The sequence below is a fragment of the Oreochromis niloticus genome, linkage group LG5 (assembly GCF_001858045.2).
Source record: "Oreochromis niloticus isolate F11D_XX linkage group LG5, O_niloticus_UMD_NMBU, whole genome shotgun sequence".
In the NCBI taxonomy this organism is placed as follows: Eukaryota; Metazoa; Chordata; class Actinopteri; order Cichliformes; family Cichlidae; genus Oreochromis; species Oreochromis niloticus.
In genome coordinates this window covers 9,770,656-9,783,179 of record NC_031970.2, presented here as the reverse complement: position 1 = coordinate 9,783,179, position 12,524 = coordinate 9,770,656, and the positions used below count along the sequence as shown (strand labels likewise).

General features: G+C 40.5%; 1 protein-coding gene across 1 annotated transcript in view; it reads left to right on the top strand.

The window, feature by feature from the left end:
- The first annotated feature begins 4,418 nt into the window (after positions 1 to 4,418).
- The window catches only part of LOC100700221 (metabotropic glutamate receptor 4), a 183,902-nt gene continuing 175,796 nt past the window's right edge, over positions 4,419 to 12,524 (top strand). The window contains exon 1 of the mRNA XM_003453665.5: positions 4,419 to 5,087. The gene's annotated coding sequence lies outside the window, so the exon portion shown is untranslated. The remainder of the gene's footprint in view (positions 5,088 to 12,524) is intronic.

The following is a 12,524-nucleotide window of genomic DNA, read 5'->3' as shown; positions in this document are numbered from 1 at the left end:
CGACTACCTGTGTGTGTGTGTGTGTGTGTGTGTGTGTGTGTGTGTGTGTTTGAAACACTGCCGGCTGAAATGGCTGATAGGCAGACACATCAAAACCATTCATGCCCAAGAAAATAGCTTTTGAAAAGCTGTCCAATGCAGTGACCACTATGCATGAAAGAGCCACAAGAGAGACTGCATTTTTTTAAGTAGTCGCATAGTCTAAAAAGAAATCAATATTTTAAAATAAGAATTCCATCCATCCATCCATCCATCCATCCATCCATTTGTTTTTTTTTAAATTATGTTTTATATACAGCATATCATCTTCTTTCAACACAATGTGCTTATGTCTGGGTGGAACTTTTTGATTGATTCAATGATTTATTGAGCATAGCTGTTTTCTCATGATCTGTTCTCATCAGACCAACCTCTTCCACCTGATCTTCTGTTCTGTCACCTGTTGCACCTCTTTGGTCACCTCTTCCCACTCTGCTAATCTGTCTCCATGGTACATTGTCCGTGTCCTTGTCTGTATTCGGCTGGCACACTTTTAACTTTATTTGTCTGCCTAGTTTGGTACAACCTGTACTTTTGGCTTTTACCCTTTTGTGTCTTGTTTTGGGTCCTTAGCCTCTTTCACCCACAGGTCTTTTCCAGTAACTGACTAAAACGTCGCTACAGTTTTAAATAGTTGAGACATTAAGTCTCAGTGCATACATTTAGATATACATTTAGCCAGTTTGAAACCACTGGAACTTTTTATTATACATTTGCACATTTATGTGTGAATGCTGGCAGTTGCTACAACCCAGTACACTCCACATTTTTATTTTTAGAACAAAGAATGAGTGTAAAAGCTCATCGGCCTAGTTGTTACATTAGATCTTTAGTGGTAGCAGTAGACCCAGCAGTCAGAACCAAAACTCAACTGTGTCAAAAGTAAATGAGCAGGGAAATTCAGCTTTAGTGCTATATCTCTTAATATTGCAATCCCAGAAGATGCCATACAACCAAAGGCTATGTAGCTGCTGAGGTCTGTTTAATCGAAGACTCCAAAGATATTGGCAACATTAACCTTTCAAGTACCTTTTTTTTTCATCTGGTAAATATGCACGTTAATGACCAAACAAGCAGGAGATTGTGTTGTCTTGCCCAAGGCCAGAATAGATTGTGCTCGGCTTCACACACAGGAGAACCAATTTACTGGGTTGTGTTTTTCTGGGCTTAAAGTAGCATTGCCCTCTGTCTGCAAAGAAACATTGCTGAAAAGGTTGGTAACATATAAAATCATGACTTATATCATAGCCCATCAGATATTGCGCTTTAGTTTTCTTTAATTGAATGCTCAGCAAAAAAGAGAAAAAAAAGGACTATCTGGAAAAGTGTCTAAAAATATAAATATTAAATACAATATCACTATTTGTTCATCTTCTCTTCTGCTATGATCCATTTAATAAAAGGCCTGAGCTATAGTTATCTAATTTGACTGATGTCTGATGGAAAAGAGTGTATATGTCTCACTTCAATATTATATCCAAATTATGGTAAACCACTCTTTTTTGAGTTTAGGTTGGAGTGCATGTTAAATGCCATAACCACCAGGGGCTGCTATTATGCCAGTTACAGAAAGCCCAAGCTCATATTTCCAGTGATATTCAATACCTAATTTATTTAACAGCCAAGAGAGATGAGCTCATGTGTATAGTATAATAATATAAGGTTAAATCACTTTAATTTGAAAACTAATATCAGCATTTAATACTAAACAGCTAAATAAGTTCTCAATTAATTATTTGATGTATGATAATTTACTTTAATAAAGAGCTAAAGAGTCATCAAAAGACAGAGAAAGCAACATCACTAAACCTACAGACAGCACTGCTCTGTATTTTTATAGCTTTGATGGCTTTGGTATTTTTGTCCAGTGTTTCTTGATCTATGCTAAAACACTCTTATTAACTGTATTTATTACTCACAAGGCATCTCTGTACATGCAGTAATCTTATACAGCTGTCTAAGTGTTTCGTGGTAATCTACAGATCAAATCTGTTTTTCTGTGTGCACATCCTCGGCCAATTTGGACTGCAGCCAGTCTCTTATATAAAAAAGGCTCTTGGAGTTCAAAGGTTACAGCTGCAACAACTGTCAGCCAGCCAGCATCTCGACAAAAATATTTCACTCACATAAAGCATATGGCTTGTCTGTCTGCCCCGGCTGGCCTGTTTCACCATTTCGTTGCAAAATATTGCTTTAAACAAGAGTGACAAACTGACTCATTCCTTTGTCTTGCCACTTGTGGGCGTGTCAGACAGTCTCAATTTTAGATAATCAGATGTTAGCGAACAGTCTGTATGTCCTCAGAGTTCAATATTCGATGACACAGACGCTGATGAAAAGATGTGACACAAACATCAGATTCTGTTCCAACAATTAGATTATTTATTTGAATGGGGAGCATCTGTGTCATCTCCTCCTCCTTATTCTTCCACACATCATCATTTGTCTTTGAAAACTTTTAAAGCAGCTCATCCTCACTGAGATTAATCCAGCTTTTGTTATTAAGAAGAAAAAAAAAGCTATTTAAAGCCAAATTATCTAGATCACTGAATGAGTGAATGGGCAAAAACCAAACCAGCTCAGAGTTGTCATAAGAAGAGGATTCCTCTAAATCACAAAAGTACTGAATAAGTTTTGGCCTTTACTGAGCACCATCAATAAAGTGAAATCTTGTGACCTCACAATTTACATTTTGATTAATTTCCCTAATGGATCCATGAAATGAGAGATGTCTGGGGGAAGGCGATTATGCTTGAGTGGCTAGTCTCTTTGACTGGGATTTTCACTAGTGACTGGAATTAACATGGCTTAAATTCTCTCCGCCCCATAGCTAATTGAAACAAGTAATTCTCCAGAGTTGTCTTGCGCAGAGGGATGGGGAGGACTCAGCTCCATAACATGTTATCCTCAGAGCAAGCACGTTCAACAAGACCCGGTGTACTGCAGCAGAAAGCAAAGCAGAAATGGGTCTCCTGGTGGAAATAACTTTTGTATCCATTCTCCACAGCTAAATAATTCACTTATTATGCCAACTATGCTAAACAGAAATAGAACACCGGTTTGAGGAGCTGACAGATGGAAGGGAGTCAATGCTTTGTGGAGTAATAAAAAGATGTAAAACACTCTGTTCAATAATGTGCACAAGTTAGATCTGTGATTTTTTTTTCTTTTCTTATTTTTTGCACGACTTACAAGGTCCCACTACAGCTCACAAGACTTTCACTCAGTCTAGGCATGTAGCTGGAATTTGCTCCAGCAGAGGTGTGGATGAATATTCAGAGGCTAAGCTGCCTCCAAGGCCCTGAGAGACATGACACACACACACACACACACGCACACACACACAACCACCATCAAGGACCCCCACCGCCCCAGCCTCCAAGTCTCTCTCTCTCTCTCTCTCTCTCCCTATACAGGCACAATCCCTTCCACTTTCCCTTGATGTGGTGGAGTACGTCCAACACTCCACAGGTGTGACCCACTCAGACCTGTGAAAGCCTCCACCCCCCCGGCCCTGTGATCAGGGAGGCAGAAAGAGCAGCTGCGCATATACTCGAGGCAAAGGCCAAATAATCACCGGGAGCCTCCTATTGGACATCTTGGAAAATTAATCAATCAGGACTGCAAGATGCACCGATGCCACCGTTGAATTGATCGATGAGGAAGTCCTTTGTCACTTCACAACACACGTTAGACGTTTGAAGGTTAATAGCCAAAAAATGGGTCCATCAATCGCATTCAAGTCTCAAATAATAACATCCCATGCCTAGTTTAAAACTAATTTCTCGCATTTTTGCTGGATAATCTGGGACATATATTGGCATGCCCTTGGACATAATTTCATAAATGTGCTGCAGAGCGTGGCTGCTGTCAGTCAGCGAAACACGCACACGGACACACAACACACACCTAGTATCTAGATTGAGTTTTCTCACTCGGTGATTGGACTTGATATCTTCGTCATGGTCTACGCACAGCATCCCAAACCTTTGAGATTCAACATACTGCATAGGCTGCGCAACAGCACCTGTAACGTGCGAGCCGACCCAAAAGCGTCACATTTGAATCATTTATACCATCTCTGCTGCTGTCTCCGTGAAAATTGCATTGATTGCAAGCGATCTCATAGTCACAGGAATTCATTATATCTGACAGAAAAATATCAGTGGGATAAAACAGAATTGTTGCGACTTGTTTAATTAGTCCAAAAGGATTTGGTACGCATGAAATGAGCCTTACAACTTCAATACTGAGATATTTTATTAAAAAAACAAACAAACAAGCAAACAAAGAAAAATATCAACTAAATCAGATTTGACTGGCAGTAGGGGTAGACAGGGTGGTTTTCTGTGTTTCTTGTTGCTCACTATATAGATGAAGATAAACACAATCCCCGACACTGAGGTCTGGGTGTGCTGAGGGGTGAAGCAGCAGGCGGCCAAATGGACGTTAAAATTGAACAAATTGATGCACAGCCTGTATGTCACACTCCAGCCAAAGCGCTGGTAGCTTTACATGCTTTAATCAGACATTCACACCTTTTTCCCCCGTCGTTCACTGATGGTGCATTTCTTTTCTGATAAAGGCGGTGTGCTGCGATGCATTTAACATCATTCACATCCAGTGCAAGGGGCGCATGTAGTCTTCCCTCTGTCAATGAGAAAGTGCTCTCGCCTCGGGTGTGGGATATGCGCTTCTCCGCTCTTTTATCCCGTAAAAATCAGATCCGCTTTTCGCAGGAGCTGTATTAGTGAGCAGCTCTACTGGACATGTCTTTTATTTTCCCTTCGCACACAGCCTAAAGTTAGGACTTGAGACTTTCAGCGCCACTTTTCCGAGGACAGCGCTCGAAATGATTTCTGGAGATTGACGGAGCCTCCAAACGAGTGTACATTCCCGCTGGATACTATTCAGAAAGAATGTTTAGACGCTTTTTTTGAAGCTCGGGAAATCTTCTCTCTAGAAATTGATGCGCCCAACAAGATGCGATTTTGCCGTGAATATGGGTCACTTCTTATGAAAGGCTTCTTCGTGGACAGGAGAAAGGGGTAAGAACAGCTGCCCGAGCCGCAAAATGGGTCATCTATGACAATCAAATGTTTGTTAACGTCGTGACTTAAAATTACTTGATACTTACTAGTGTGAATGCAGAGCGCTGGCAACGAGGACCCATGATAGATATCTGGGGGTGCACACAAACATTTGTCATGTACATTTCAGAGCTGTATAATACTTCATTTGATGATCCACACGGTTGTAGTTTGGAAAAGTAAATGTATGTGCCGGCTGTAAAAAGGAGTGCAACGCCCTGGACTGTAAGTGCATTGATTGTTTTTACGCGTTAAGGCGCAGCGTTTTGTGTGGAGCCCTGTATCTCGCTGCGCTGCAGAGGCGCCTGAAGTCTCACAAAAATATGATAAAAGAATGACTCAATATCGAAACTACTGGAGCTGCAGGGTTTTAATATAAATATAGTTGCAGCTTTGAAAGCGCAGAATAGACCGAAACCATGGATAAATCCTCTCTTCAATTCAAGCAAAACCCAGTCTAACTCTGAAAGGCAGCAACACAACAGCATGCAAACAACCGCTTCATCGTTCCCAGCTCCCCCACATTTGTCTCATCCCCACCTCTCTCCCAGTGTCTCCCTCTCAGCCCTGAAACAAGTTGAGTCACGCAGGGGAGCACCCCGGCTGGGTGGTGTTTTGTGAGAGTGTGTCGGGGTGGGGGGTGGGGTAAACGGTGTGTGAACCATCGATTGTCAGTCACTGTGCTGTGCAGATGTGCAGCCTCCTGGCAGTGGAAGGGAGAGTGGAGACAGTGGTAGACCAGCTGATGTGAGACTGCTGCTGTACTATACCCCAGAGCAAACTTTAATAGATTATTTAGGCATGCATGGGCTGCACTTTAAGGCTTTTTTTTCCTGGTTATTAGGGATGCATATTAAGCTTGATTTACCTGCACAGTTTTTGTCTGTTGGCCTTTTAATAAAGGGCTTGGAGAGGCGGTGAAGGTTCATGCCAGGAGCAAATATACCTGACACGCAGAGAGCGTGGTTTTAATACTGCTTCCATTTTGTGCTGCCCCCTCGGGCCTTTTTGTTGAGCCAAAGATTAGCTTTGTGCTATCTTACTCTCTTAGCTTCAATTGATGGTGGGGGGCTGCTATGATTACGGCCAAATATGCCATTGTCTGCATTCCCTCTGAACTTACAGCCAAGTGGGGAAATGTTCTTCATATCAGCGGGTAATTATCTAAAGAGAGTGACTCAGCAAAAGAGAGATTTTTTAATTCGTTCTTGTCCAGACTCTGAGGTCCCATGAGATGGATTTTATGTCTTATGTTGGGGTTATTCTTGTTGGCATGTTCTTCACTACTGCAGTGACTGATAGCCTACCTGGATCTAGCAACAAAGCGTGCTTAAGAAATCTCCCCCAGAGAGAGATTGGGACGAATACTCTGTGCGCTGATTGTAGCTGGCAGAGAGGTGCAGGGCTTATTCAAACAGCCTCAGATTTACTTTTCCAAGCTTTGCCTGGCTTATCATGTCCTCTGAGTTAGTTTAGCAAGTGCAGACTCAGCGTAAGACCCCTGGTTTGCCTGCTGCTAAGTTCTCTTCAATACTGTGTGGACTAGAGCGTAAGCAGCCATAAGAACATACTGTAGTATTGCTTCATTCTCTGCTTAATAATACACCAGGTTTCACCAGCATACGGTAGATAAGCTTTCTCAGTAAATTCAAATGCTTCTCTGTTTTTTTGTTCCTTTGACAAAGGGGTCAAATAATGAACACATCACATTCATGATGGAAACCATGATGATCAAAGTGATTGAAATCATTCCAGCAAGTGGGGGCTCGATGCTCTTTTCCAGTCTGCAGAGACACTCTCCAGTATCCAGGGTGTTTACTGTAGCTGCTGCATGGAGAAAGGCTCCAATAAACAAACGTGTTTTCCAAAACAGACCCATGGTTAAATTCCCACTAGACCTCTGTTGTTCCCTTTTACAAAAGCTTGCTCTGGAAATGGGGAAATGTGTGTGCAGTGTATAGAGCCCAGGTTTTAGCTTTATTCTCCTCCCGGCAGGCGCCATCTGCTCACCAGGGAGGTTTTCCAAACAATTCCATAGTAAAGATTGGAGGGATATGGGAAACTTGGCTACAGTACAAACACGGCATTTTAGATATGAAATAAATAGTAGGCAGTTTAATGTGAAATGAAACAGATGATTAAATATACGGATAAGTGTGTGAACTAAAACAGCCAAGTTAAAAATCCCTGCACTGATTTATGCCCTCGTGTTGCATTCACATTATGTAAGCATGCTTTCATAGATACTCATAATATTTTCTCTCAGTGCATTAAGAAACACTATGGCCATTCTCATAGTTGACAATTTGTCAGCTTTTCACTTAAACTCCCTGCAATTAGTGGACTCAATTTGATCTCTCTAAGGACAGTTTTTTAAATGCATTATACATTTATAGTGTGCTAAAATGCTTTCATTTTGTACACACTATTAATTAATGGATTAATTTCATGTCATATTTAAGGTAGTGTGTATATGATGAGCAAGCTATTTTAATGGACTTCTGACAGCAGTGATGGAGATTCCCCATACTTAGGGCTGATGGATGGAAATGAAATGTTTATCCTCATAACAGGTTATCAAATATATGAACTGATGCTGTTTTCCCTTTAGGTGGTACCATTTCAATTGTGTGTTAGATTGTAAATTCTGAATAAAGCCACAGGTGGAAATTAAACCGTTTTAATGTCCATAATGCATCTTTTGAAGTAATTTTTGAGGAAACGCTGACTTCCATTAACTCGTGTGTATTTCATGCATAACATGGCTTTGGTACTTATTACATTCCTGACACATAATTTATTCTACAATAGCGTGGAAAAGTGATTTGACTCCAGATTATTAACAATGGAGAGAAACAACACGAGAAAGATGCAGAAGAGTGATGTTGTGTATTTCCTGAGTCATCATACACACAGATTCTTCCTAGGGCAGCGTTGTGTGAAATGGAGTGTGAAATGAGTGCACTTAACATCCCTGCAGTGGATTATGCACATTATCTTACACTAGGGTTCGAGAGCATCTTGCCTCCTGCCTGTGAATCTGTCATCGAGTTACATTCACCTTTCCTCAAGCCCATTTAATGTTTCCTACATGCTGGAGTCCTTTTGTTCGATCAATCCATGCTCAGAGACCCAGAGCTGAGTGAAATAATATCTTGAAAGAATTCTTTAGGGCTGCGTAATACATTTCTGACACATTGTTCATCTTGAAAAAGAACTAAAGTTGACTTTAAAACTGTCTGTTCACTGTTTTGATTTTTTTAACTTTATATCATATTACACATTAATCTAGACATGATCATGCCAGTCATAAATAAATAAACGAAAGACGAACGAAATAAGACTTGATACTGATAACAAAAGCACCCATCCACTGAAGTTAAACTAAAAATAAACAAATTTTGGACCCATTTTATTATTTGCTGTGTGCACAAGTAGCCAAAAATAGGATTTTTTTTTAAACATTTGAAACACTTTTTCCAGTGTTGGTTGGAAAACCATGTGAGATTTTGTGTCTGCCAAAAAAACAGGAGTAGCTCCTTCGTGCAAGAGTGTTCAACAGTCGTACAGGGAACACTGGACCTACATCACAGAAGAGGAAAGGTGTCACTTCTTCACTTTCACTTTTACTTCCTCCATAAGTGGCCTCGACAGACCAAAAGGCAATGGTGGAAAAATAGTGCGTTTGGAGTAAAGGAGAGCCAAGATCACAGCTGCAACCACATGTTCGAGAAGTTGTTGGAGAGCTTGTTGTATCCTTGCACTTGCAAGTCTATATTTTCTGGAAATGACTGTAGCATTGTAACTCTTCTTCTGTGTCCGTCATCAAAAGCCATTCTTTGAAACAAAGCCTGTAGAGAAACAGTGTGTAAAGCAAAAGCTGTAGCTGGAGCAGATGAAGTAGGTGGACATATAACAGAAATACAGACTGTTTCCCCTCCAAACCTTCATTTAATGTTACAGAGAAATACCAAATATTTGAAGCCAAATTTTTAGGGACCCAAAATACAATCAGCACCACTACCTGACAATATTTTACAAATAAGGAAATTATCATAAGTAGTAGCATTGTTGCTGAAATTAAAGATACACCTATTTTTGACATGACCAAATCATAGTTCTTCAGATCTTAAGCCTTTCCCCCCCTTTGTTTGCATTTTCTTGTTTCAGAATGTGTTCAGATTTTAATTGACTTTTAACTTAAACAAGAATGGAAATGAAGTCACCGGCTTTATTATTATTAGGTCAGCAGTTTAGGAAATAAATAGGTCAGCAGTGATTTGTTCAACAATCACACCTTACCAAGTAAAGTCCACAAAACAAAGAGATAAGTGTCCCAGTGTTTCCCTTAGTCTTAGCTCCATCCCACCCGTAGCTGCCTTTAGCTCCCATTGGTGTCCCTCCACGATTATCCAAACTACCTCCCGTCCTCATTTGCCTCCTGCTGTTCCTGACATGTGCAGTTCCAATATAATGCATATGAACAGACTGCACCTGAATGCATTCTTTTCTTGACATGAAATTACCGCTGCTGCAAAAGAGAGTTGCAGACTTTTGTGTCGAGCTTCTTTTTTCCTTCTTTTTTTCACTCAAGGAGTGACAATGACAACGACACCAGATATGAGAGCCTTGGCTGAGAATGAGTGCTGTGACAGTGCTGATGTTACGAGTTTCTACCTCCTATTTTCCCCAACCATCATCTGTGATTTCTTTTCCTGCTATTCATGGATGGTTGTGTAATGTTTGCTGATATCAGTGCTTCTCCTGTACTGCACCCGCATAATAAAATAATAGAAAAAGAAGCTTTGGTAACATACAAACTATTCAGAAAGGATACTTCATTGCTCTTCTTCACCTCATTGAAGGGCCTTTATGTGGTAGATAGATACACAGATGCATAGAGATATGTATCGATACATAGATAGATAGGAGCTCTTATTTCAGTTGAGCTAGAATGGCCTGAGTAAAATTTGCCAACATAGCTCGCTTAGTTTTCTTTCCCCCTCTGAATGTGGGTGAGGCAATAGAGGCTAGAGTCCACTATGATCATTCTGCACTAATCTTTATACTCTGCATGTAGACAATATCCTAACCAATTTGTTTTCTTGAACCCTCTTCTCAGATGATCAGCTTTCAGGTTGTTCATGGTGCATTTCTTTCTCTGTTATTTTTGAAATGGTGAATCCATTATTTATTATTTAGAATGTGTTTTTTACAAGCCTGCATTTCAATGCTTTCTGGAAATACTTTAACACATCGGTGGAAAGCAGGATTTCACTGGACTGTGGGCTGTAATATGTGTGTCAGTACCGCTACATCACAATGCTAAGCTGTTGATAAGCTAACGTTAAATTCTTACATCATCCATCCATCCATCCATCCATCCAGCCATCCATCTTTTAAAAACTTATCCAGTTCAGGGTCATGGGAAGGCCAATGTGGATTACGCTCTGGACAGGTCGCTAGTCCATCACAGGGCTAACACAGAATAACAGATGTGCATTCATGCCTCTAGGCAATTTAGAATTACCAGTTAACCAAACAAGCCTCTTGGGACTGTGGGAAAAACTGGAGTACCTGGAGCAAACCCTTTTTTTTGGAGTGTGGGACAAAACTGGAAGAACTGAAGGAAACCCACACATCACAGGGAGGACATACAAACGCCATGCAGAAATGCCCCAAGCCAAGCAGAAGGCGTAAATGCAGAACCATCTTGCTGCGCTATTGCACTATAGTGCTACCCCCTAAGTTGCCCCTTAAATCTGCAGTAAATTATTTTTGTCTGTATTTGGGGCAGCTTAAGCTGTTAACACATCGCCTTACAAAAGGTGAATGTTTTGGCAGTAGTTGCTTATTTACCCATCTAACACACAAGAACGCATAAACCATAAACTCAAGTCTTCTTTGTACAGACACCGATGTGGGAGCGTGTATGCTCTAAGCAGAAACAGGCCTCTCTCCAGAAATTTGCTGCTCGCTGTTGAGACCGGCATAGCTTACAAAGAGGCTGCATGGCTCCTACCCACAGATATAGAGCTCAAGTCACAAACCACATTACCTCAAATCCCAATCTCTGGTATTTGTAGATAACAAATTGGTTTGCAACCAAGCAAATGAGGGACACATGCTGCTGCCTAGCCAGCCTGAAGGAAACAAATGTTTATGATCTGATGAAAATGCTAAGAATCACTGCCTACTCATACACCTGATTCACAGTCATACATCCCATGCGCTGCTTTATTTATACTGCTAATTGCACAACTGAATTTCTGCCATTTACAGTATTGTGCAAAAGTCTCAAACCACCCCTACTTTCTTTATATTTTGCTAGAAAAATGGAAAATAGCTGCAGCTATTTATTGAAACTTGCAGACATGCATGCAAATTTAGTATATTAAACAAAAACAGGGTCAGTATTTGCTCTAACCATCTTTAAACACTCTTTGCTATAACCACTCTCTTATGGAAGCTTTCTTTTAATTTTTTTATTTCTTCAGGAATACTTCTCCAGAATTCCTGAAGGATAGTCAACGCTCTTCTTTGGATATTAGTTTTGTTTGTTTTCTTTTCTGTCAAGAAGATCCCAGACTACTTTATCAATAAACTTGAGGTATGGGCTTTAAAGAGTCCAGTGAATGACTTATAAACTGCCACTGTGTATTGTTCTACAGAGATATGCTTTTACCTCCCTGACAGTATATTTGGGATCGTTGCCATGTGGAAAAGACGATGCCAATCAGACAGTTTCCAGATGGTGTTACTGGATCAAAATCTGACGGCACCTTTCTGCATTAATAATTCCATCAATGTTGATGATCATTTTCCTCACTACCACTCTCTGAAATGCAGTTCCAAACCATTATAGGCCTCGACTGTGTTTTACTGGTTGTGCATTAAACTCTTCTTGCCTCCTCTGTGTAAACTGACGATCATTTGATCTAGAAATTTGATTGCATTACTTCAGAATGTAGTTTTTTGTGTAACTTGCCATACCGCAACCTTTTCTCCCAATTTTCCTTCCTTAACGATGACTTCTTGACAGCTACAATTCTGCTGAAACAATGTCTGATGAGGCTTTGGTGAACAGTAGATGGACTGCTGGGAATCTTTGTAGAGCCTGTGGTGTAACTTATATAAGTGACCACAGTTGTTGCCCTCATTTATGCTTGTGTTGGTGCATTATGTGTTAATTACCTTGTGCTTGTGTCCCAGTGTTTTTAATAACCAGACAATAGAAACAAATAAGATGCTAGGATTTTTTACCCTCCTGGGTCCCCTCCCTGTGCGATAATCAGGTTTTTTTGGATGCAAATATATTTGTCATTCAATTTTTCCAACTTCTTTGTACATTACCTCACGCCCATTTCAATAGTATCCACAATCTCTCTCCAGAAA